The following is a 27818-nucleotide window of genomic DNA, read 5'->3' as shown; positions in this document are numbered from 1 at the left end:
AAGCAGGGCTGGTTTTAGAATGGGTGGTGTTTAAGGAGGTCTCCAGCACTAAGTGTATGTCTAAATCCATTTTTATAGCTTGGGGTGCTGCCAAATACTAGCAGCTCTAAGGGTCTGATTTTCTGTGATGTATTTTATGCCTTCTTTTTGAAAGATAATTACTGAAGACTATTTTTTACTTCTTCCCAGAAGATTTGCATATTGTCCACAGATAAAAATCTGTGATGTTTTTTATACACACACAGGCACACACTGACAGTGTCCCTGGCAAACCATGTCTGTCGCAGGATGCACAAACATTATGCATTCTCAACTTCAGAGAAACTGGAGGAATGCCAGTTCACCTACAGCATGTCTTTGATGTGCTGGAGAAGGCCAGAGCACATGTGTAAACCTATACAGAGACAGAGGGGGTGTGCAGATTCCACATAGAAAAGCTTCAGGCAAGAATTCAACCAGAGCAAAGCACTGGGGTGTGGCATATCTAGCTACGACACCACTGAGGCAATGAGCAGCTGCTTGCACATGTATCTTGCTTCTGTCAAACAACTACAGATAGTCAAGTTCGACATTTGTGATGGTCAGTGAATTAAGTTATGGCCAACTTTAACCCCCCCCTTCCCCAAGCATAATCACAGTGGTAATGATGCTTGTGATAGAAAGTGGAAGAAATTATGGGCAGCTTGTTATTGTTACACTGGAAACCCTATCTCCCTCCACAGACAGACTACAGACACGCACACACACATACACTCACACAAGCATAAGCCATAGCAGTGCTAGTTTTACACTGATTTCAGCAAATAACATTACATTGTGTGAAACTAGTATTCTGTCACCAGATCAGTGACTACTGGTAAGCAGTCATCAAACAGCAGGAGGAATGAGTCACTTTTATTCATCTTCATACCTCAGCCTCTTAGCACAATAAATCTGGACAAAGCCTAATATAATGGGGGACAAAGGCCCAAAACTAGGGACAGATTTTAAATATTGCTCTTATAAACCTAGAAAATTGCTAGAATAACTTGATTTGTGTTGACATGCATTTTATGAAATATATGAAGTCTGGAACTCAAATGCATATCATTTAGTAACTTCAATCTTCAGTGATTTGCCATAAGACCACAAAATTTATGAAGAGCAGACTAAAAATATAAGGTAAAAATCTGGACATTCTGCAAAAATCTGGATAGCTGAGAGATAATGTTCACCTCACTGAAAAGTAGTGTGTATTAGTCGTCCCTGATTTTACAAAATGTCCCTGATTTTTCTTCATATTTTTTCTCAGTCCCTTGTTAAAGTTTTGAATTGCTGGTAAGTAATTCAGGATTAAGATAGTCAATAGTGCCAGACACTAGACTTTTAAACTTATTGTTCAAAAATGCATGGTGGTGCAAAACATGTTATTCTGTTAGCTTTTTTTTAAGTGACTTAAAGTAATATTTAAAAGTTTTGCTGAGTTTCAGCTTTTATTCTTTCTTTATTTTTGGTTTTGCCCAGAATTCTTCAGAGAAGTTGCGCGTTATAGCATTTGGTGTCATGAAATTATTCATAAAACTCTCTGATAGAGAAACCTGTCTCTGAAGATCAGGAACATCTGCTCTTAATATCTTAAGTACAAACTGAGACAGTGACTGTGGACTGCCAGTATCTAGCATTTATCTTGCTCAAGCTCATTCATTGATTATTGGCTTTATCCTGACAAGGTCATAACACAACCCTGCTTAAGGATAGTGCACGTAATCAGAGAATGAATTATCTTTTTTTCTCCTCATCTTCCCCAAAAAGTGGCAGCTTTTGTGGGGCCCCCACAGTCAAGGGTGTCAGGAGTCCTCTTTCACTGTTGTGGATATTCCAGGTGACTACTGCCAGCTATGATGTTAGTTTCAGTGGAGAGAATGCCCATCAACAGGATGTAACTAAGTCAAAGGCACTATGTCAGTGGTAAAGCATTTAATAAAATTAGAAGCCTGCTACTCGAAAAAAACACTGTCACTACAGCCATAGATATCTTTAAAATCCTTAGGATCATTTATCCTATGAGTTAGTATTATTAAGTACACAGAATGCTGTACTAGCTTTCATTGGTTTGATAAACCTGTAATAAAATATCAAAATAAGGTACTTGCTGTGTTTTGGAGGCCCCCTAATGACCTCTGGGTTCACTGGTGCCTAAAGCTGGCTGTGTACATCACTGGTAGTAATTGAAGCACAGTAACAATAAATTTCCTTTGGTTTGACAAAATGGAGGAGTACAGGAAGTAGTGTAGGGGACACTAGAGAAGTTAAAAGATGGTTCAGTGACATGATCCCTTTGGAGACAGTAGTATTAGGCTTCTTTCAGGAGTTAGATGTTTAAATGTTGACAGACGTTTCAGTATGAAACAAGTTCTAGTACGTGGATTGGGAAAGTTTGCCAAAGTGTAGACATTAGACTGGAGGAGGAGTGTTTGGTGCAGTGTAAACTGGTTGTGGGTCTCAGGAAAGTTGAAGCAGTCACAGCATAACTTCTCAGGTTATAGCAGGAGCTTTTGATTAGTTCAAACTTAAATAACTTTTTTAATTTATTACAGCAGTTGATTCAGAATATATGGAAGGGCAGCTTGCAAAGAATTAATTACCATTTTAATACTTTACAAGCTGTTATTGCCAAAGGGAACAATGAAAAATGTGATAAAATATGCAATCCACCAGAAAGCACTCATGATGAACTTGCTGTGTATGCATGGATGTCTGCCATAATGCTTAGATGATCTCTGAAAAGCAGACCTTGAAGCTGCTCAGGGTAGCTGAGTTAAAAGCTGATGATAATTGTAAGGAAAGTAGTTCTGGAATCTAATTTTGTAAGAACGGCATGTCAAAGACCAACAGGCATGTATTTCAAGGATTTCTTGCTACCACTACTTTGCGTTCACCAGAACAAGGAAACCAAAGCCACGATAAGGTGCTCCCTCCTCCCAATCTGTCCTGGCTGACCCTCTGAATGGAAAGCCTGAGTTCATTCAGAGAACTGAGTTTATGAGAACATTAATACACATGGAGGGGTGAAAAAAGACTGAGAATGGACCTTCTATTGTTAGATGACGGTCCAGAAATACAGAGGTTCAGCTTCACTAAAAAAGATATTAAGTAAATGGGAAATGAAGGCCTAGAGAGTGAGATATGGCAGGAATTGTAGTACCTGATATGAAGTATTGTACAGCACAGCCGTATATGCAGGGCATGTTAATGAGGAGAGAGACTGAACTGTGAGCTGTGTAGTTGTTGTGATCTGAGCAATGCAGGAAAAAGTGCACCTACAAGTTTATATCATGGCATCCATATACTAGACAGATACAGACTTGCAAATGTACTTTCTTTGCATATATTAAACAGATTCACATATGTACATGCCTTGTATATCCCAGCCAGTTACAAACTTATACACATACATGGCTTGAATATATCAGACTTATGCATACATGCGCGAGTACACACACACACACACACACACACACACACACACACACACACACACACACACACACACACACACACACACACACACACACACACACACACACACACACATCTGTGTATTTAATTTTATTTGCCAGTTATTAACTGGGTTGCTACAATGGTGTAAAGACCCTTTTCAGGCATTGTCTGGACCATTTGGCATTAAAACAGAGCATCAGAGAGCTAAGTCACTGCAAACAAATATAGAGTGCACATTCTGCAATTAGATATAATTTTGACACTGCACAGAAACACAAGTTGTAATAAAAGAAGGAGCGAATTATAGTCATACCTACAATAATATTGTTTTATATCAGATTTGCAGTCATAAGCACAGATGTAAGCACTAAATGTTGGACAGAAATGGGGTTATAAAATATTATTCTTAGCTAGGTTTATGAAAACAGTTGCACTATATCATCAAATATTATTATTTATATCTTAAGTGCCTAGTATGGGTGAGTCCATGATTTGTTCTGAGACATTTTTCCAGGCTACTGGTGCAATTTCTGAAGGCTTTTTCTGCCAGTGCCTATGAAAATTCTGGTCTATGCTGATAGAATTTCTCAGAGAATAAAACCTGCTCTTTATCTTCAGCCTGTTTTTGAGATGGACAACAGCTATGGCAAAGAAGTGGGTAACACATGATTTACCCATGGTTGGCGTGGTTTGATTACGGCGGAGAAGCTCGAGTGATTAAACAAAGCCACTCGTGGGTAGATCCTATGTTACCCACATACAACAGTGGCTTATTGCTGTTGTACAATGCCATTAATTAAGAAAAAAAAAATCTTACTTTTTTTTTAAATAATGTCATTGTATTCAAAGTCTTTAGTGTGGTTCTACTGGCTTCCGGTAGTCTGACATATGTGCATGCACGCTGCATGTATACTAGAACAGCTACACACAATTGTACAGTTCCCAGTATGGAAAGCTGTGAGTTTTTCTAGATATATAGGTATATACTGTTGTAACCTGCTCCATGGAGCCGACAAGTATTTTAAGGTTTTTTTAAAACAGTTTAAATTCTCTACTTAGTGGCTCAGAGAAAGTAAGCTAACATGTTTCTTCCTGTAGAAAAAGAAGCTTGCAAATGTATCACTGGAAAGTGCTAAGTGGAGAATTCAAACTACTTTTTAAAAAAATATTATACCAATAGTCTTCTCCACAGAGCTGGTACAATAGAAGCATTACAGTTCATATTCCATTTGAAAAACTGGCCTTACAGCGACTGGACTTCTACTGGTATATGCCTGATGTACAACAGGCACGGTATTTTGTATGTCCAATCAGGATACTCATTTTCGAATAGTAATGGGCTTTTATTGTATAGTTAGTAACTAGTTGCACTGTACACAGTAATGGTCGTGCAATGGATAGTAGTGTTGATAATATTCTTCTATATTTCTATGGTGTTTTATCTTAGTACCAGTAGTTAATTCTGTTTATTTTTATGATTGTAGCAATCTCATATAATTTTGCATTTCATGAAATTAATACTGCATTTGCTCTTGATTTTAGATATTGCATTTAATAATTTTGCAGTAAATGCTATATCTGTGCTTGCTGTTAGATATTTCACTTAATTTTATTTTTATGAAATTAATACTGTAGCTGTGCTTGACTTTACATATTTCATTCACCAGCTTTGCAGTATATGAAACTATTTTCTTTTCACTGATTATTTCTCTGTGACAGCCTCAGCAGGCACTATGAATAGCATACATAGAGCCCAGCAGGCACTATGGGTAGTATAACTAGGGCCCCAGCAGGCACTATGGGTAGTATACCTTGGATCTTAGCAGGCACTATGAATAGTATACATAGGGCCTCAGCAGGCACTATGAGTAGTATACGTAGGGCCTCAGCAGGCATTATGAATAGTATACCTAGGGCCTCAGCAGGCACTATGAATAGTATACCTAGGGCCTCAGCAGGCACTATGAATAGTATACCTAGGGCCTCAGCAGGCACTATGAATAATATACCTAGGGCCTCAGCAGGCACTATGAATTGTATACCTAGGGCCTCAGCAGGCACTATGAATAGTACTTTGGGCCGCAGCAGGCACTATGAATAGTATACCTAGGGCCCTCCTGGCCTGGACCTACATCCATGGTGAATTTAATCTCCAGAGTAGAGACCTTCTTCTGGAACCTTGCTGGTTCAAAATTATTGTCTTTAAACTTTGGAAAACCAGAGTGGTTGCTTGTCTATATTTCGATCTGGTACTGATCCTTTGTCCAACTTGTGGTACATATTAGATCATCCATCCTTTCTTAATATGAATCTGGTCATCCATCTTTCTTGAATGTGGCTGCGGTCATCATCTTTAAGCTTTGCTTTGGTCATCCATCCATCCATCTTTGAGCATGACTGAGATCATTCATCTGTCTTTGGGTATGGGTGTAGTAATCTGGCTTTTTAATATGTCTCAATCTGCCTTGAGCTGACATTGTATGTATGGAAGATGAGCAGTTTGAATCTGGTGTTAGAGCCATTGCAAAATGTAATATTGCCCGTATACTGTATTCATCAGAGGCCCATATCTTAGAGACAGTATAGCTGGCTTCCTTTTGCTGGTCCTCTAATCACATTTATATGAGAACCCCATGCTCTATTCACATATTTATGAGATAACCCCATGGAAAATATTCTTATTGGTGTGTCATTCATGTGCTGATATTGTTTCTTCCGTACTTTGGAAAATGAGGTCCCAGTACGTCTAGTCTTGAGCCACTTAAAGTATGGGTGACATTGGATTAGTATTATGATAAGCAACAAAGATTAAAGTAATAAAAACAACAAAGCCCATAAACTCAATTTTATTCCAACATCTTACAGTGCCTCAGATGCAATAATATTGTTTATTTCTTGTTTTTCGTTAAACATTGGAGTTAATAGTTTTTTTAATTAAAAAGAGAAACAGTTATCACTTATGACATAGGCAGTCATGTATTTATATAAATGAAAACAAACCATATTGACATATTTTTAGTTAAAAATTATTAACATTATTTAACACTTATAATCTATCCAGTCATTACCCGCGGTAGTGGTGCTGGGGTAGCGTTGTCATCTCACAGCAAGACGTTGTCCCGTTCGATTCTCAGCTAGAGCATCTTCTGTGTGGAGGCATGCATGAATGGGTGTGCCTTCGTTGAAGGTTGTGCGTCAGGGCTGGTAACTCAGCACGTAAAAATCCACTACCAAACATTAGTGGACCGGAGTTCTGCTGTGGCGACCCCTAAACAGGACAAGCCGAAAGACACAATAACAATCTATCCAGTCATTATCAGTCAAACATTACATAGTTCATTCAAATCATGCCTTCTTTTAAACCTCATTCCTCTTCCAAAATGTTATTCTGCATGTATTGTTCCTACAATTCCCATTTTTTCTCTATAATTTGTTTGGCTCCTTATTACGTGATTGAAATCTTAGGTTATCAAACACCTAAAGGTAGATCACTAAATGTCGAAGTCTGAAAATTGTGAACGGACATTTCCACACAGGGAAACAAATTGTTTGTCCGTTACGTGGATTTTGTTCTTTCTCCGCTATGGAGCGATCTTGTAGTTGGTATATTTAGTTGGGGGGGGGGTGAAGCCCCCCACTTCATTTCTGTTTAAAACTTTTTTTTTTTAATTTGGCCAACTTCATTGTTTCCCTATGTGAAAGCAGCTGTTTTCGATGTTAAGGGTTCGATATGTCATGATTGTGCTTTAGGTGTTCGATAATTTAAGGTTTTGATCACGTAATATAGACCCATTTGTTACAACCCTTTTGCAAAGATTCAATTTCCAGTTGTTTTATGTCTGTTACTGTATTCACTGCTTCTACTACAGTTGGTTTAGACTTTGATTTCCCTTTTCTAATAACTCCTTCTCTAGCAGCCACCATAATTAGACTCAGCAAGGCCTTACCCTGTCTAGACAATTTCAGTTCTGTACCATAGTTAAACATGTCCTTAGTTATACCAGTATTTCTGATAGAGTAGTCCGTAGGGAATTTTTAAAGTATGCCAACTCATTACATTCCCAAAAATATGTTCCCAGTTATTTCTTTCTGTGCCATCAAACCTCAAACATTTGCATGTATCTGAGGAAAATTTATTTTGAGTCTACTTGGGGCATAACAATACCTATGCAAACACTTCCAAGCAAAGATCCTAAATCTTCTAGTCTTTGTTGCATATTTGGGAGAAATACATATATATCTGAATTGTTTCTTTGTGAATTGCTTGTCTAATCTCAATCCCCATTCCTTTCTAACTTCCTCTGATTGACTCTTAGTTATTATGCATTATTTGATATGCTGTACTAATTATCCCTTTTTTAACAGCAGCTTCTGTTCTAGATTCTACTAAAACTCTACCAGTGCTGGTCTTTCACTTAGGATCCCACTGTTTCTTTCTCTGTCTATACTCTGATATTGATGCTTGATAGGGAAGGCAATCTCTAGTTTGCAGTCCAAATACATTCTTGGCATCTTCCCATCCTGTTACCTTTCCCCCTCTAATTATTTGCTCCCAATACCTTGGTTCCTTTGCCAGTTTTCTCCAGTAAATTCCAGTCTCCCTTTTACCTATTGTCTGTATCCCTAATTGCAGTGATCCCTATTGGCAGAATCTCCTTTCTGCATTCCTGTGTTAGCGTAGTGCTTAGAATACTTTCTGCTACTTTATGACTACAATATTCTGTATGGCTATTATTGTTCTGTTTAAGGATCTGCATCAAAAATCCCAGTCTGTCCTTGTTTCTTGAGCTGCAACCCCCTGTTTTGTCATTTTCCCTTTTCACTTTGAATTATAGGTTTCTATGTGTGCTATGTATAGGAGCCTTAACTGTGTAGCTGAGTGGACAGTTTAAGAGATGCAGCAGAACAGTGAATAATGTGGGAATGTGCAGGTAAATTATAGTGTGAAAATTTGCAGTATCTGCAGTAGAATCAGTTAAAGGGTGGAACAGCAGCATAGAAAGGAGTGAATATCTGCACAAAAGATAAATTGCACATGAAGAAGGAGTTGATCAAAGATGTACAGAGTTGCAGATAAACACTTTTATTCATCTGGGTTGCTGTTTTTGGTTAAGTCTGGTTGTTCCTGGGTGGGAGTTACATTTGCGCTGCTGAGTACAAGCGAGTCTGCTTTTTGTCTGATATGCTCTCCACTAAGACTCATTTGGATTAGTTGACTCGAAGCATGAGCTTTGCAGACTTTCTAGAGGCAAACTCTCGACTCTGTTTTTGTTTGGGAAGAACAGTAAGCAATGCAATGGTTGTAAACTCTTCTGCTGTGCAGTAAGTCTGTCGCTTAAAGCTTCTCTAAAGAGTTGTATCTTGTGTCGTGATGTCTGATGACTACTGTGTCACAATTTACTTTCTCCTACCTTTCACTTTTGTGCCAGTCTTTAATTTAAACACTTTGTAAATATTTTATTAAAGTTATGGTCACAAAAGTGACTTTGTCCCCCTCTGACACCACGGCAGAGGTTACCTGAGGATACATCCATATATTTTAATGGATGCTAACCTGTGCATGTGCTGTGGTGTGTCCATTGACATGCCTTATGGAGATATCATCAAGGGCTGAGTTGGACAGATGCTGGCATGAATTAAAATAAAAGTTTACCAATGGAGTATTTTAAAAACAGCTAAATTATAAATGGAATAGGAAAGTAGACAAATTGTTTTGCTATTGGGTACCACATGCCATGGTGTATGTGACAATTCTTTCCTTTTGTTATACTTACTGGGTTTAAATTGCTGCATCTGACATAACATTTACTATTCAGATTATGTAAAAGTGAGCTGCGTAAGGACCGAAGGTGTTGTAATGACATACTCACCAAATGTGTTTTCTTGTGTTGCAACTCAAGTTTAAACATTTTCATTTACGTTGAGTGCAAACTAGCTGAGCAGGGTTGAACAGTTCCAGAGTATGATGATCTTCAAACTCAGGATCTGAAAATACATAACCTGAAACAGCAGATGATTTACTTTTCCAACCCTTAAACAGTGAATTTTGTATTTCAATGCTATAATATTACCATGTTTTTACAGGAGGCAAACTCGATATTGAGAGAAATGCCCACCTACCCCCTCCCCTACTTACTGTATTTCTATCTGTTGGTGTACCTTGGAGTAGGGGAGTAACCAGAGAGGCTATAACCTTGTATTTAACATATATTCAGCTATTTCAGACCTACCAGTTTTAAATCTCCAATCATTATTATTATTGTATTTAGAATTAAAGAAGATACTCCTGATATGTTGTCACTGTCGGTATGTTATATTGTTTGATTTAAATTTTAATTTGCCTTTTAAGCTGAGTACATACTAGCTCTGCAGGATCCCAAAGGGTTCTAACATAATACTGAAGTTAACCTTTGTGGTGGTTTACATTTTTTTTTCATTTTCACCATTTAAGCTATGCACAAACTAGTTTTGTAGGTTAAAGGGTTCCAGTATATAATGATATTGTAGCCATGTGTTGTTTTGTAATAGTAACATTTGTTTTACTTAGTATTGCAGTCTTATTCCATAAACATAAAAAGGAAAATTCAGCATTAGTATCTGTTTAACAAATGTGGAACTATGTATTGATTAATGCCACTCTTTTCTGATTTTGTTTTATTTTATCTAATCTTAAAACTGTAAAAGAGAAAACTTTGCTGCAGAATTCAATGTAATGACTGCCTCACAAAGATATAATTAGGTATCTTCTAGCAGCAGACTTTTTCTGATTTTTTTTTTTTAAAAGCTGATTTTTAGTTAAGAAAATGTATGCAGGTACTAGATGTGGTAACTTTCAAAGATGTGGTTAACAGTGATTATGTTAGGCAATGTAAGAATGAGGGATTGCCTTATTCTCACAGAACATTTTGTAATATGTTAGTGGTATAATTGCATTCTGCAGATCGTGACTGAATTGTCAGCAGCAGTCTCACATGCTCAGCATGCACATGCCCTCCATAATACAGAGAGTGGTTCTGAAAATTTGTTCTGCAGATACTTCACCTGGAGCTACAGAAAGCAGTAAGCTGAATAAAAGTAGTACCTCAGATGTACAACTCGCAAAGCAGACCTCTCACTAACTGCAATAAATCATGTACAAAAAGTCATGGTAATGTACAGTTGGGAGAGTTTATAATAAAAAAGCCTGAGACTAAAATTGAATCAAGTCAAGCTTGAAAGACGATCACTGTGACCTGGCTTTCCCTAAAACATCCTACTGTAGGAGACTGCCCGATTGATTGATCATACATTACTATTTTATTTAATCTTTTCCTATCCCAGCTATTAATTGTTAAACAGAGGTTCTTTTATTTCTGATTGGCAGTGTGTGTGTGTGTGTGTGTGTGTGTGTGTGTGTGTGTGTGTGTGTGTGTGTGTGTGTGTGTGATGTTCCTGAATGCATGGTTGCTACCTGGGTGTCTGCCAGGAGAAGGCTACAACAAGCCTGCAGACGTCTGCAAAGTCTGGGGAGATATTGGTGATCACCAAAGGGCCTTCTCTTGCCCATTATTGCTAAGCATCATATACTTCCACAGCAAAAATCAGTCACAGCACACTTGTAGACCCCTAATGTATGCTGAGGCTGTAAAGAAAAATTTGCCAAACTCTTCTAGAACTCACTGTAAAATATCTCAGCCTCCAGCACACAAGGCAACACCTACTCCTTTTCCACTCTGCTACATTGCAAATCCACATAACCCACCCAGACATAATCAGGAAAGCAAACCTAAGGCCATAAGGCTCACTACGTTTGCTTTCACACAGGGATATGTTTTAGTCATAGGTGACTCTATAGATAGGCATACAGACTCAACATTCACTAGACTGGACATGAACAGGTTGACTGTAAGCCGTTTGTCCTGTGGCAAGATCTGGGTTGTTACAAGGTCCCTGTCCATGTGGGAGTGAGTGACCTGAGGAGCTCCACCCAGTGTGACTTGCAGAGATACATGATCAAACTTACTATGCATGTGTTAGAGGCAAGAAATACACTGGTTTGAGTAGTATCTTACCTTCACCAAGAATGATGCCTATTTACAAAGACAGGATAATTGGCTTTTACAATTGGCTAAGTCGTTGGTGTCATTCTAAGGGGGCCTGGTATATGTTAGCCTGGCATGATATGGTAGATAAGACTTCCTTTTTTGCCAAGGAAGGCTTGCCCCTATCATACCAGGGCTTCTGCATACTGGCTAAAGTTTTTGCTCCCCCTATAGTGTCTTTGTAGGCAGTCTCCCCACTGGACATTTGTACATAAAAAAAAAATTCAAACCCAAATTTGGAAAACATCAGGGTGACACTATTCAATGCTAGGAGTCTAATTAGAAAGATGATAGAACTTGAGGACCTCCTGCAACTTGAACACATTCATTTTTGTGTAGGTACTGAGGCATGGTTTTAGTGTAATGACAGCACTCCTTCTGTACCAGGGTTTAGCGCCTGTCATGCCTTCAGACCCTTAGGAAAATGTGTGTGGGGGGTAGTATCTGTATTTGTTGAACACCATTACATCATACTAAATTATTTATAACCTTAACTTGGAGCATGTAGAGATCCAAATCACCATTAACAAATCCAGCTGTTAATTCATTGCTTGGTATAGCTCCCCATCAAGGCCACCCAAAGATCATAGAAATTATCTCAACACCATTGACTTATTAAATATCAAACCAAATACCTTCTTACTGTGGGACATCAGTCACCCAAGCATTGATTGGCACACACACACTTCTAAAAATAGTTATGCTCGGTGTTTTCTATACTTCATTAATAGCAGTGCAGTGGAGCAAATTGCAAAGGTGTCTGCTCAAGGCTGTTATGCCCTTGACATGGGTGTTACAAGCCTAGTCCCTGCCTGCATCCTACCTTGCATCTCCTCTTCCCTGGTTAAGTCTGACCACAAATCAGTCATCTTCTCTCTCAGCTCTAGTGGTACCACCTCACAACCAATTGAGACAATCTTTAGGGACTTGTCCAAAGCAAACCTACTTCACCTTGTAGATTTATGAAAAAAATCCCAATAATCCCTTGCAAATGGTCCCAACTAAGAGGACTTCAACATTCACCTCTGACTTTTGCCAGCACCAGAAGAGTTGCACAGAAAAGTCAGTACCCATCTGCCCTAAATGTAACTGTAAATTCAGGAGTAAACCTCACTTGTGAAACTCCCATATTAATAAACTGTTCAACAAAAGGACACTAATGAAAAGCTTTGAGAAATCCACATCTTCCCACCTCAAGTCTACACTGAAGCATGCCAGCAAGGAACTTAAAAACACTATTAGAGAACGTAAAGCAGTCTATGAACTTAAGAAAATTAAAAATCATTCTTCAGTTATGTCAGAAAATTAAGGAATAATATTCAACGCAGCACTGAGCTCTGTGGGACAAACTGATCCTTCCAGCAGAACAAGGTGGTTTAGGTTTACCTGATTTGAAGGGATATTTTAGAGCTACAAAGTTAAAGCTCATATATGTAACACAAGCAGAAGATTATAATTCAAAGTGGAAAGGGATGATGATGAAGCAAGGGGAAGTTCCAGAAATAGAGAGTGTGGAATTTTGGATGCAGATCCTTAACTCATTCACTCCGGAGCAGCTCAGAAAAAGCTGCCTGCTTAATTCCACCATAGGAACAACAGTGCAGCCTGAGCTCATTTTCAGAAAAATCCATTTGTAATACCATACAGAAAACAAATGTTCATAACTCTTTAACTATAAGAGCTAGACTAAAAATGTAATGTGAAAGTTGTTCAGCAGACACTGACCTTTCCAACAGTGTAAATGTTGATAGTGCATATCAAAGTCATTATTAAATATTTGGCAAGGAATGCTGATATTGTGCATATTTTTTACCTTTTTGGAAAAGCAGAGCACAACATCTTGGTCAGTGTACCATGTAGACCCATACAATTTGTATTTAATTTGTTTGTATGAATGTCAGTTTTAAAATGATACATTAACCATTACTGAGTGATGCTTGTTTATGGAGATATTCACAGAAATATGATTAATATTTCTCATAATTGATAAATAAACAAAGCATAATATCTCATCACCTGTAACAGACAGAGGGTACATATCAGCATAGAAGTATGTCTCAATGGCAGCTTCAAAATAATGCATCATTTGTGTCATCACCATGCTCCCTTGTAAAGATATGAGCATAATAATGAGAAGTATTGGAAATGTATAATTTTCATAATCCTACAAGACTAAACATATTGTGATATCTGTACATGTGTACAGGGCACATACACAGTTCTGTTATCATGTTGTAAGGAGTAACACTGTCTTCAAAATGAGGTATTAGTTTGCATGCTGATATGCTCCCTTGCAAAGTTAGTTACCAAAATATAAAAAAAAATCATAATTTCCATAACCTAAGTCCAAAACAAACTTTGATATCTGTACATGTGTACAACATACAGGCACAGTGCTTTTACCATGTTGGAACTATCAATACTGTCTTCAAAATGAGGTATTGCTTAGCACATTCAAATGCGCCCTTGCAAAGTTATTTACCAACATATGAAAAAATCATAATTTCCATAACCTGGGTCCAAAACAAACTTTGATATCTGTACATGTGTATAACATACAGGCACAGTTCTTTTACCATGTTGGAACTATCAATACTGTCTTCAAAAAGGGGTATTAGCACATTCAGATGCTCCCTTGCAAAGTTATTTACCAAAATATAAAAAAAAACAATCATAATTTCCATAACCTAAATCTGAAACAAACTTTGATAGCTGTACATATGTACAACATACAGGCACAGTTCTTTTGCCATGTTGGAACTATTACTACTGTCTTCAAAATGAAGTATTACTTAGCTTCGCAAGTGAGCATCTGAATGTGCTATGTACCAAAATATGAAAAAATCATAATTTCCATAACCTTAAGTCTGAAACAAACTTTGATAGCTGTACATGTGTGCAACATACAGGCACAGTTATTTTTACCAGATTATATGTTTTCTTCAGAATTTCTACAGCATGGAATGGAACTACCACTTGTAACAGCAGCCGCAATAACCATATGTTTTTCATCCTATCAGCATTTACTTTATCCTGGAGTATGATTTTCTTTTCTTCTTTTTTCTTACCACCCTGGATGGTATTCACTTTCTTGTGCTATGTATTTCTGCCATCCTGCAGGAAGGTTTGTTCCAAATAAATAACTGTTGAAAAAATCTAGGACTGAAGCTAAATGGGGAAAAAAAAAAAAAACCTTATCATATTGCTTTGAGAAGTCATCTACCCTACGGAACTATCACACTGGCAGTATGCCCTCAAGAGTTGATTTTGGAACTTATGTGGATAGTGACCTAACTTTCGACCAACATGTTGGATTACCCTGCACAGCTTATAAACAAAGGGATTACGTCTAGATCTAGGGATGTCAGTCTCCCTTTATTTAGGGCTCATTAAGCCACTCATGTACCCCCTTTTGCATGTATCTTTCCAGACACATGCAGCAATTGGAGTGTCCACAGAAATACCTTACTAAAATGATACAAGGCCTAAGCAATATGCCCTACATTAACCTACTCAAAGCTCTTGTCACTATACTCAGTATCCTACAGACTACTAAGTGATGACCTGTACCTGGAATACAAAATATCCTCTGACCCATTACTAATAGATTTACTGCACATCAGCAAGTCAAATGGCATCAGAAATACTTGGTGTCGCAGAGGATTCTGCTGCTCTGGAACACACCTCCCATCTACATAAACAAAGCCCACCCTTGTTCATATTCAAGCACAACTTGGATCTATGGATGGGCAAATCAAATTTTACCCCAAGACTGCTCCCTGTGCAATTAAGAGACATATGCAGCTCCTTAAAGCTTTATTCCATCTACTAGTCTCCTCAAATTATCTATGGTATGATCTCAGTTACTCTCACAATGGATAATATGTAATTATCAACTATGGGATGGGGAAGGCCAGTCTTAACACCAAATGTGATAGGTTAATTTAATTACCAAATAGCAAAATGACTAGCAATGGCATTTAACTTAATACTTACCTATGAGCCTATATAGGACATTTCAGGTACCAGGAAAGCAACAAGATATCGGTAGAGTCAATGACCAAATTTACGAGACACTTTAGAAAGAGGCCAGAGAAGAGAAGTGCAACAACAAAAGTCTAAATTCTGCGAATCGCAAAAGAGCGAACAACTTACCCGAGACCAACACAAACAACTTTCAAACGCAAAAACTATATTAGGAATGCAAAACATTAGGCCAGATTCTGAAAGACTTGCTCTTAGTGTAAGGCCTATCTATAAAGGCAGGCTTACACCAGAGGCCACATTCCAAAAGGCTTGTTCTTGGTGTAACTGACTGACTCTGGTGGGGGCACTGAATGAGTCATCTGATAAACCACGACTGATATTTATCAAAGCTGCCAAATCCCCAGGGCAACACTTCAAGACTGTGCAAGAGTCACAGTGGAAGTGCTGCTGGACCAGAGGAACACGTGCAGCCCTACTGAAAGACTATGTTCCCTGAAAAGGCTATCTGTGGGTAACACTTAAAGAGATTTGCACAACTCTTGTTTTTAATGGATATCTCAATAGGCTTTCAAAAGCATATGACAAATTAACTTGCTAAAAGCCTGCATGTATAGACTGCAGTTAATGAATGGATGTTTTTGCTTGATGACATTTAAACCACAGGTAAACGTAAAATCAAGAGTACTACAATGACCTACATAGTTTACAATTTATGCATAAAAATACATAAACAAGATCTCTTACCTCCATCATAGCTGTGATCTACCAAAATAATTGAAGCCGCTTTGAACTGTGAGTCAGTAACTATCTTCAAGGATATCCTATTGGGAAAAAATAATTAGAAGGAATCTATTACATTACACAAGAGTTGCAGCACTTAAACTCATTTGCTGTACTTATTTGTTTCTCATAGTACACACACTTCCATAAACGTCTTTCGTTGTTCTGTGATGTCTCTTTGTTTCGGTTCAAAGGTCAAAAAGATAGCAGATGGAAGTTTTTCCAGCTGAACTGGAGCGGCTAATCGTACGATTTTTGTTCTAGAGTGATGTTTCTTCTAATGTAGTTCTTTTTATATGCAACAATCTGTGCAGTCTTACATATAGATTTGTTTATGGAATTAGGGCCAAAGCCAAAATAATCAAGGATACTGTTTTTCTCGTATCGGTCACATAAACTAGTGTGAATAAAAGAATTTGAATTAACTTAGATTTTTTAAGAAATGCAAAGCATGTCAGCAACTATAGCGAATATCTTTTTATTGCAAGTTATTCATCCTTTCTTTAAAAATGACATTTTTAGGGAGAACAGGGCAACAATTGTAAGTCAGATATAGTTGCTCCCTATACAGTTTAACTTTAATCTTTTTGCGGAGGACAAAGAAAAACAACTCTTTTGGGTATTGTAAAATTGAGAAACCGTTGCTGGAATATATGTTCTTTTGTATGTTTTATTATACTGTATGCCTGCGCCAGTAAGTAATTTAATTACAAGTAATTTAATATGCAACTTGTGCCTGTTAAATATATACAGAACAGAAAACAAGTTCTTTGTAACTTTTGTGACAGATGATTAAGGACATACTAACAAGAAAAATCAAACCTGCCTGCTCAGTAAAGAGCTCTGACTGTGAACACACACACACAAAAAAAAGAAGCTGGAGCTGTTACGCAAGTGGTGGCTGGGATTGCAAGAATCTGATTGGCTGCCACCACTTGCTTTATCAAGAACCTTTTACACGGAATTTGTAGTAAAAGTTTAATGTGAACTTAATGTAAAACACAGTGAATCGTAACTATATAATGTAAATTACAAGTTCAGTTATGATTTCAGTGTGTTTTACATTAAGCTCAATTAGAAGACTGCACTACAGTTTCTTGCGCTTGTGGAAGGTACTCGGGGGGGGGGGGTAACAGCTTACAATTAGTAACTTCTCATGTCTCACTCTGTGTTAAGCACAGAGGCGCCATGAGAAGGTACTCAGGGTTGATGAGTTAAGGAGAATAATAACAACCATACAGAATATTACATTTATAAAGTAGCAGAAAGTGTTCTAAGAACTAAGCCAATACACGAACGGAGACAGGAGAGTTTGCCAATAGGGATGACTCCATGTGGGGTACAGAAAATAGGCAAGAGTGGGCTGGACTTTACTGGAGAAACCTGGCAAAGGAACCAAGATATTGGGAGCAAATAACTCAAGCAGGAAAGGTAGTAGAATGGGATGAGGCCAAGTAGACATTTGGATTGCAGGCTAGAGACTACTTTCCCTACCAGGGCTTGATCTCAGAGTACAGGGAAAGAGAAAGGGATAGGGGAATTTTAAGTGCAAGACCTGCTCTGGTAGAGATTTTAGTGAATCTAGGACAGAAGCAGGTGTTAAAAAGGATAATTAGTTAGGCATGCAAAATATTGCATGATAATTAGCAATTCCTCACCAAAACAGCCAAGATTTCAATTGCAAATAGCCACCTTATCTCCACCCTACTCTACGCCTCTCCAATATTTACCAACCTAAGGCAAAGTGAGTTAGGTAAACTCGAAGCTTGCTACAACAAAATAGCAAGGTTTGCCACTGGCGCAAACTGTCGTAGCTTACTGAACTAGGCTGGCTAGAACTCCCTCACCTCCTTCAATGGTACCAACTCTCACTCGCCCACAAACTACTAAATCATCCTCTAAAAGTCCCCTCCCTCCAAAATCTACTCCAACCCTATCATACCACCAGACCACTACGCTCCAGCAACAAAAATCAATTACAGGTAACTAAAACCAGGAACTCTGCTGGAGAAGCTGTCTTGTACTCCATACCAAAATTATGGAATACCCTTCCTCACACTACAACGTCTGTGTCATCACTTACTAACATCAAAGCTGCTCTAAAATCTCATCTAAAAGAGTGCTGGACATGCCCCTGTAACAAACCTCTCTAACATCTCTACCCCAACCTCTCTAATCCCTTTTTTCCACCCTTCTAACTACCTCGGATTGCAGCCAAATACATTGCTTGTAAACCTATTTCTCAGCTGTAATCTTTGCCACTGTTATTCAAGGGTAATAGCTGCTAGCTCAGCTATTAAAATACTTGCTAGTCTTTATGGCACCAATGATATAAGTGTTGTACCATTTAACTAAATAATTTCATTTTGAACTATAACTGTTTACTACTACTATTGTTAAACAAAACCTACCTATACTTCTTGCAACTTGTAATTGTTTTTAATTGTTGTTTTTATTGTGGAGCTTTTCTCCCGGGCCTCCGCTGAAAAAGGAACCGTGTCCAGTCGGATTTTCCAGGTCAACAAATGTAAATAAATAAATAAATTATGTGAATTAATCAGAGGAGGTTAAAAAAGATTAGGAAGAGAGACTGAAAAAAATTTGCAAGAAAGTAATGGGAAGGCATATTTATGGCTCCCAAGAATGCAACGAAGTCCAGAAGGTTTACAATCTTTGCTTGGAAGTGTTTTCTTAGGTATTTTTATTCCCCAAGTAGACTTCAAAGAATTTTTCCTCATCTAGAGAGCAAATGCTGGAGGTGTAATGGAGAAGAAAAATGCAACTGGGAGTATACGTTTTGGGAGTATAATGAGTTGGCAGATTTTAAAAATTCCCTACTGAGTACTGTTTCAGAAATATTGGGTGAGCAAATGGCTGTAATAAGGTTAATGATTCTTTTGCGCTGGGATATAGAATGTGAGTTGGCTAGACATAGTAAGGTCTTATTACGTTTAATTCTGCTGAGTGTCAAAAAAGCAATTACTATTAAGTGACAATCAGTCTACATCAGCTGTATTTAATATTATAAAAGAATAAAAGAATTAGAAGAGTACGTTACATAGAAATAAGTGCAAACTGCTAGAACAGTACATGCATAATAATGTTCAGGAGGAGGAATGAGATTTAAGGGAAGGCAAAAATTCAGCAATTTTTTTGTAATGTTGGACTGATGATAGTAGCAAAGAAAACATATGTGATGTATATTGTATTTAAATGGATTTTTTTTTGTTAATGTGTGTTTGCCTCTGTCCTAAGTGATACTTTAAAAAAGGTGTTTAAAAAACACTGCAGTAAGCTCATCCATAATATCACCCATTTCTGATCCTAAGGATATAGTTAAAACATTAGCAGATATATTTTGTGCTAATTTTAACCCACCTGCCCACATAGTTGCCTCCATTGTCTCTGAGAATTTAGTTTCCCTTGTAGTCACCTTGGAATAAATCTTAGAATCCCTGTCAAAGGCAGAAAAATTATTCCATGAAATCAAACATACTAGGCTGCGTTCTCATCAGTGCCAAGAAGGCACTCTCTGTGCCTTTACCCAAACTGTGCAAGTCTCGACCTATCTACAAGGTTTGTTCTGATGCCTGGAGAACAGCCACTGTGACTCCACTATACAAGGGGTGGGGGGCACTGTACCAACCCAGGTAATTATAGTCCCAACAGCTTCACCAGCTGTATATAGAAAGTCATGGAATGTATCATAGCAGAAGTTATTCATGCAGACATAGGCAACTTAATTGATCAAGATCCCCATCAGTTTGGTTTTGTGAAGGGCAGGTCTTGCCTCCTAGTAAGGGTCTTTGAAAAGGTTACAATTAGCTGTGGACAGTGGCCATTCTCTGCATACTGCTTTTCTCAACCAGCCCAAGACTTTTGATACTATCCCCCATGCTGGCATTGAAAAATTAGACAGGCTTAATGAAAACCCCTACATTGTCCATTGGGTTATAGATTGGCTATCCAACATATCCCAACTTGTGAAGGCTGCTGGTTCCCTCTTTAATATGAATATGTAACTAGTGAGGTGCCACAGGGATAATTTCTGGGCCCTCTCCTATTTGGCATTTATTTTGCAGGCATCCAAACCAATATCCCAGAAGTTTGGTTGACCACGTTTGCTGATGACTACAGTCTAGGCACCGTTATCCACTGATGCAGAACAGCCCCAGCAAGGGCTGGACTATGGCATATACATGGTGTATCAAAAATGGTCTCAAACTAAATGAAGAAAGTGCAGCATAGTACTGTTTGACAGAAAGGCTGTCTCCACCTAATGTGTTATAAATGGTACTCTTCTTCAGACATTTTATTTTATGTTACATTTGTTTACCAAGAAGGTCCAACTGGGCAGAGGAGCCTGTTTTCAGCGGAGGACCAGAGAGAAAAACTCCACTGCTAAACATATAAGTACATTATCTGAAGTAGTGTTACTTAATAAGATAAATAGAAATAGATATACAGAAATAAGGAAAGTTACATTGTTGACCTGACATACTGATCAACATGTGGGATCCTATGACGCAGAGTTTTTGGTAAAAGCATAACCTTGTTAACCAAATGACAGTCAAACATAACATACCATATAAGACACTATGTACAGTGATCTATGCTTTACATTTGGAACACGTCACATGATGTGTAGACTACGTACATTCTTCCATGACCAGTAGTGTCTTTTTTTTATAACCTTAGAACATAACACTGTTTTTACCTAGTAGAAGACAAGCTTTATCAACATTTTATTTGAGTGTATGAGAACTGAGATGCATTTATAATAGACCTAAGTATTACGTGGATGATTTTGTCTCATTTGATAATCATGTTTCCACCACAGTCAGGAAATACTTCTATCTTGCTCAGTTTATTTCGAAGAAAATAGCTTCACGATTCAAAGAAGTCATCTTACCACTGTACTGTTCCCTTTCAGACCCTTCATTGACTACAGTGTCCCCTTTGGTGTGCACAAATCCAAGCATATTGCTCAGCTGGAAAGGTCCCAGAGATTTATAACCAAGAAAATTAAAATTCTTAAATCCTTCAATTACCCCAAAAGTTTAGCACAGCTCTTCTTGCGCCTGATAGCCTACAAGTTGCTGCAAGATGATCTGCATCTTGCTTTTTGAGCCATGAGAGATCCAGACTTATTTGATCTCAGATTTGTGGCAAAACCAGTGGCTCTACAAACAGCCACACTAGGGACTTATATCGGCAGCAGCAAATAAACAAGACTTGTTGTAGAGAGAGGTTCCTGACTCACAGTACTCCTACCAGTGGGATACATTACCACTACAGGTCAAAGTACCTCTAAGGCTAGTCCCGATAACTAGACGGGTAGACACATATGTACACCAGGGTTATCATGTATTGTCCTGCTTGTCCTACTTAATTTGGGAGGCAAGTACTATTAATTGCTTGAAAAGTATGACAAAAACTTATCTGCTGAAAGGTGTATATGGCTAGGCATCTTATGGTCCCTATGATTTCTTGCCTAGTATGTTACTATGTTCATCTAACCGTAGCATAATTTAGTCTTCCATAAATATTTTCATTTGTGCTTTTTCTTGGATTCCACTTCTTTTGCTTTACACAGGTTTTCACAAAAGTTCCTAAATAAATACATGTATAGGATTTCTGGTTATTTTTCTTGTAATAGGCTTACATTTGGTGACAACCTTTTCTACTTCCTGTTGCCTAAGTTGTTGTGCTGAAAGCTTTTGTGCTGGAATTGTTATCAATATACATATTTTCCAAAATACTCCCTTTTTTCCATGTAGCACTTTGCAATTGCTTATATTCTTGTTGTGTACAATTCCCCTTTTTCTGCTATACTTAAGCCTTTGCCAGACCCACTAAATAATTCCTATTATTTTCCCATATCTCTTTCTCTCTTATTCCAACAGTGTTTTTAAACTCAATCTATATTTTATACCACTCCCTGGCTATCCATTCTGGAGAATTTTCTATCCTCCCCAATGACTCTAGAAACATTTCCCATTCCTATTCTTTAAATTCCTGTCTCTTTAACAGTTAAGTGGCAAAGTGCCGGTGTTTCATTTTTTCTTCATTATCCTGCATCTGTGTTTTAGTTTTTATTGGTATATGATCAGAAATAATTATTGAATGTGTGTCAGAACTTTCAATTAAATAGACATGCTGCTGTGAAGTATAATTTCTGTCTAGTTATAATAGCCCAGGTCTTGTACTTTGGGGAATGATTAAATTCTGTCAAAGCTCCCACTACTGAATTTATATCTTCCATACCAAACATTCACATATATTTTTTCAGAAATGTGCCCTCTTTTGTTATATTATCCTGCATTAGACCTGACATATCCTCACAATTGCAAATCAGGCTGCATTCCCCACCCATAAATAATAATGCCCGCTGAAAGCTGATTATTTTTATCCAAAATTCCCTTAAGCTCCATAATAGCAGTTTTAGGTGGACTATAAATACATACCTGTGTAATCTTTCTCCCCTGCCAGTCACCCCTTAGTACCACAAATCTACCAATTTTATTTTATTCCCTCTTCTATCACTCCTGGAGTCCCTGTAGCAATCAGTATTACTCCTGTTTTCTTGTCTCTGATTTTCTGCTGTAATACCCACCCTGAAATTCTTACATGCTTATTTTTATCCAAATGTGTCTCTTGCAAGATGGCTATTTGCACCTTATACCTCTTAATATAAATCAGTGCTCTTTTTTTTCTATACGTACATGTAAGGCCATTTACACATTCCATGATAATATGGCTAGAGCTTAATAATAGAAAGCTATTAATCCCAAATAGTGTACATGACAGTGCTTTTTGAGTGTATACTTCCAACTTTTAGCTTATATGTGATCATTAATGTCTGGTAGGCTGATTGATCTCTTTTTTGGTTGCTTCTTCTTATCTCCATTTGAGCGCATGTCACATTTTCAAGACTTTTTCTTTGATAAAAAATATATATTTTCAAATATGTAAAACAAGCACACAAAATTATGTACATTTTTCAATAAGTGATTACTTTTCCAGATGTGAGCAACTGCCATAATCAACAGTTGCGCCTACAGGCATTGCCTAGTCTAAAATTAAGTTGCCCATGCTAAAGCAGTAATGTTTAATGGCTTGCACAGGAGTTTTGATTGAGATCATTTTATCATTTTTGTGGTTGTGACCAAGCACTGCTTATGACACTGTTCTATTAACTGTGAGGGCAACTCCATTTCCTCTGCAACACTCTTACCCACAGTAGAAGATCTGAGGATTATCTAATGTGAAATAACTCATTCTAGTCCATTTTAGTTCACAAATTCCTGAGATGTCAGTGTTTATTCTGGTCATCACAGACAGAAGCAGCTATGCAAGTATGGCAGGTGCAAAGGCCAAAAAGGCAAATAGCCAAAAACAGGCCAGCATCAAATGAGTGGAAAAATAATTTATTAAACCGTGGCAACTCCAACAAGGTGAAGTGGAAAAGCACTGCACCCAAAATCAGACAGGTTTTGTCAAGTAATGCCTTTCACAGTGAAAACAAGAACAATTGTAATACAAATGCTTATATTCTTAATTAATACAAGCAAAACACAATATCATTGGTTAATCATAAGTGATCATTAAGACCTGGGGAGAAAAGTCAACCCAACTTAATAATCCAACTTCTTTCTTTCTTATTGAGTATAGTATGCCAATCTAGTTTATTAGTTCCATCACCCTGGATTTTATCAATAATCAGAAATCTAAATAAAGAAGCACTGTGTTTAACAGTATGTCTATATAAACCACTAGAAAGCCTTTTGTTCCTAATGTCACTAAAATGTTCTGACATATGTATATGGAGTAAATGAGAGGTTTGACCAACATAAAAAGCGGAACACAACCAGTTCGCCAAATAAATTACCCAATCACTACTGCAATTCGCAAAAAAATGTATATCATAGATTGTATTAGTATTTTTGCTAGAGAATTACTTAGACTTGGGCATAAAGTTGCCAAAAGAGCAATGTCCACAAGAATTAGAGCCAATCAACCTGTTCCCAGTAAGTGTCAACTGTTGATGAGATAACGCACTGTCTTTACAATGCTTATAATCGTTAAAGTGGGAGCCCAAGGTTTGGCCCCTACGATAAGAGAACCTACATCTAGGTGTCAGAAACTCAGACAATACATCATTGGCCAATAAAAAGTTCCAATGTCTGTCAACAGTATCCCTAAGGATATTGATATTCCGCCCAAAAGTAGTAACTAATCTAATAGTAGGAGCATCTTGATGAGATCTATCTCTATATTCCAATAAATTAGATCTATCTTGTGTTGATGCCCAGTTACTGGCAGACATAACATCATCTAACCAGTAACCCCTACCCTGCAACTTTCCAGTAAGGTCCTTCCGGTAGTATTCATAGGTATCGTCAGATGAGCATATACACCTAATGCATAAAAACTGGGATTTCGGTATGTTTCTCTCAATATGACTTGGATGGAGGTTGCTAGCATATAATAGGCTATTATATTCTGGATGTTTACAATGCACCTCATTACTAAGAGTGCTATCCAAATTTCTGATTACAGTAACATCCAAAAAGTTCATACGTTCAGTATCAAAATTGACCATAAATTCGATACCCCATTTGTCATTGAGATATTGAAGAAATTCCTGTAGATAAACACTATCTGCTCATCAAACCATCCAACAGTCAACCAGATATCACCTCCAAATATCAGTCTACCCCAGAAAAATATTGTGATTGACATCGTAAATCAGTTGCTCCTCTAAGTAACCCATGAAAAAGTCTGCATAAATGGGGGCAAAAGATGCCCCCAAAGTTGTCCCCTTAACCTGCCAGTAACATTCCCCATGAAAATAAAACACATTTTTGGTCAGGACGTGTTCTGCAAGACATACTAAAAGAGTGTTGAATCCAGGGGGACATAAATCTGCCTTATTCAACCAATACTGTAAAGCCTCCAAACCAGCCCAATAGGGTATGTTGGAGTAAAGGGCCATAACATCCAAAGTGCATAACAGCCACTCTGGATCCAATTGCATATCCGAAATTATTTTCAGAAACTGTGTGATATCTTGAATTGTAGATTTAACAAATTTTAATAAAGATTGTAAATACTGTGTCAAGAAAACAGACAGAGGCTCTATAAGGGACCTTCTGCCCGAAACAATGGGCCTCCCCGGTGGATTCCTAAGATTTTTGTGAATCTTCAGTAATAAGTCTAAATATGAGTGTTGAGGATCTGTAATAATACCTTCCTCCACAGCATTCTGTAGAAACCCATCAATTTCTTGTTTAAATTTGATAGTAAGATCCAAAGACATATGCATGTAAAATCTGCCATCCAATAGTTGTTTTGGGCTTCAGCAAAGTAAGCGGCCCAATCCATAACAACCACTGCCCCACCCTTGTCAGCTAGGAGAATAACAATATTTTTATTGCTACTTAAGTGTCTAAGTTCTTGTTGTTCAATCTTAGATAGGTTATGTGGCAGAATTTTATATTCACTCATCCTAAAATGTAAATCCTTAAGAACACAGTCCTGAAAAGTAGAAACATGTTTATTCATGGGGGGGTATGTAGGTAGATTTATGGAATCGAAATTCAGTAGATCTTTGAGAACTATCATCATGTTGAAAATGTAATTTAAAATTAAGCAGGCGGCAAAAAGCAATGACATCTTTAACAAAAATGTTTTCAGCCACAAAAAAAAAAAACAGGAACATAAGTCCTTTATTCAAAAGTTGTATCTGAGTCTCAGTCAATTCAACACTAGAAATATTGTGTACATTGCATGAATCAGTTATCGGGGTAACATAACCTTGAGCAAAGTTTCAATGTTTGTTTTTCCTATGTTTTCTTCCATCCCTGTGTCTAAAGAGTTATGAGTGCTGCGTTTTTAGCAATAGGGGAGACCTGAGTGTGAGAGAATTCCACATCAGTGGCGGAAGATGAGTCATCACCTGAAGGTCCACTACAGCCCTTCTGAGATTTCTTAAGGATAGACCTATGTCTTTTCCTTTTATGCATGTTAGATACTGTTTCTGAACTAACAAACTTGACACTCTTAGAAGATAAAAAAGGCTTGCCCCTCTGATAGTCAGCCACGTCCCTAGTAAATTTTCGGATTTTTTTATCCTTAAGTTGTTTCTCCAGCAAAAGTAATTCTTTAGTTAACTGATTAAAGCATGCAGAATAATATAGTTCCCCTTCATAATTTTTCACCTCATCACATAAAGATTTAACCTCCAATATACTTTTGTCTATCATACATTCATAATAGGAGGTGAGGATATTCACAAAAGCCATGGATGCATTTTGTTGGGCCTGAGCCCACTCTTCAGCCAACGCATCATCTCTTTGGTTAACTAGGGGTTGAATCCGAATTCTTAATCCTCTCTGAGTAATACCCTTTGTTCGATAGGCTTTAAAAAGTTTCAAATGCCAAACATTTGTCCTCAACATTTTCATACTTTTAGTTAGCTGAACAAGGCATTGGTTACATAAACTCGCTGAATCAGTAACCCCTGCATCTCCCAGAGGAAGGACCTAGGCCGAAGGCCTGTAAATCATTTTTGTCAGCTGAACGACCCTGCAATATTGTAATTAACTCCATGATAATATAATAGTGAAAAATGGTGAGAAAAAAAGACAAATCTTTAATTAAAGCTTTTTAGTGCTTTATATAGACATACTGTTAAACACAGTGCTGCTTTATTTAGATTTATGATTAGTGATGAAATCCAGGGTGATAGAACTAATAAACTAGGTTGGCATACTATATTCAATAAGAAAGAAAGAAGTTGAATTATTTAGTTGGATGTACTTTTTCCCCCAGATCTTAATGATCACTTATGATTAACCAATTATATTGTGTTTTGTTTGTATTAATTAAGTATATAAGTATTTGTATTACAATTGTTCTTTTTTTCACAGAGGAATGCATTATTTGCCAAAACCGGTCTGATTTTGGGTGCAGTGCTTTGCGCTTCACCTTGTTGGTGTTGCCACTGTTTAATAAATTATTTTTCCACTCGTTTGGTGCTGTCCTATTTTTCTTTGGATATTTATTCTCTTCATCTCATCTTATGTACGTCAGGTTTACCTTGGTTCATATTTCTGATGTTCCAGATTCCACTGGTATATAGTTCATAGCAACATCAGACTTTCCTTTCACCTCGAGAATCTCAGCAGAAGGATGTATTTTTGGCTTTAATCTATCTATGTCATAACCTCTAGCACTACTCTTACTTCTTGCTTAAGTTATAGTGTGTAAATTGTATTCTGTTGTAATTAGTAATTGCTTTGTAGTACATAACATTTGTGCTGCCTGTAGGTAAATTGTCTGTATACTAATCTTTATGCCAAGTCTCTTTTTTTTGGGGGGGGGGGGGGTCATTCTACATTCCTTTACAGAAATCATTACTATGAATAAATTATGTTCTGCAAATAATTTTTCATATTGTCTGTTGCTATCAAAGTTCAGTTTGAA

This window comes from Protopterus annectens, chromosome 1.part2, assembly GCF_019279795.1.
Source record: "Protopterus annectens isolate FY-2018-M chromosome 1.part2, PAN1.0, whole genome shotgun sequence".
NCBI lineage: Eukaryota > Metazoa > Chordata > Ceratodontiformes > Protopteridae > Protopterus > Protopterus annectens.
Note: the sequence above shows the minus strand (reverse complement) of the source record.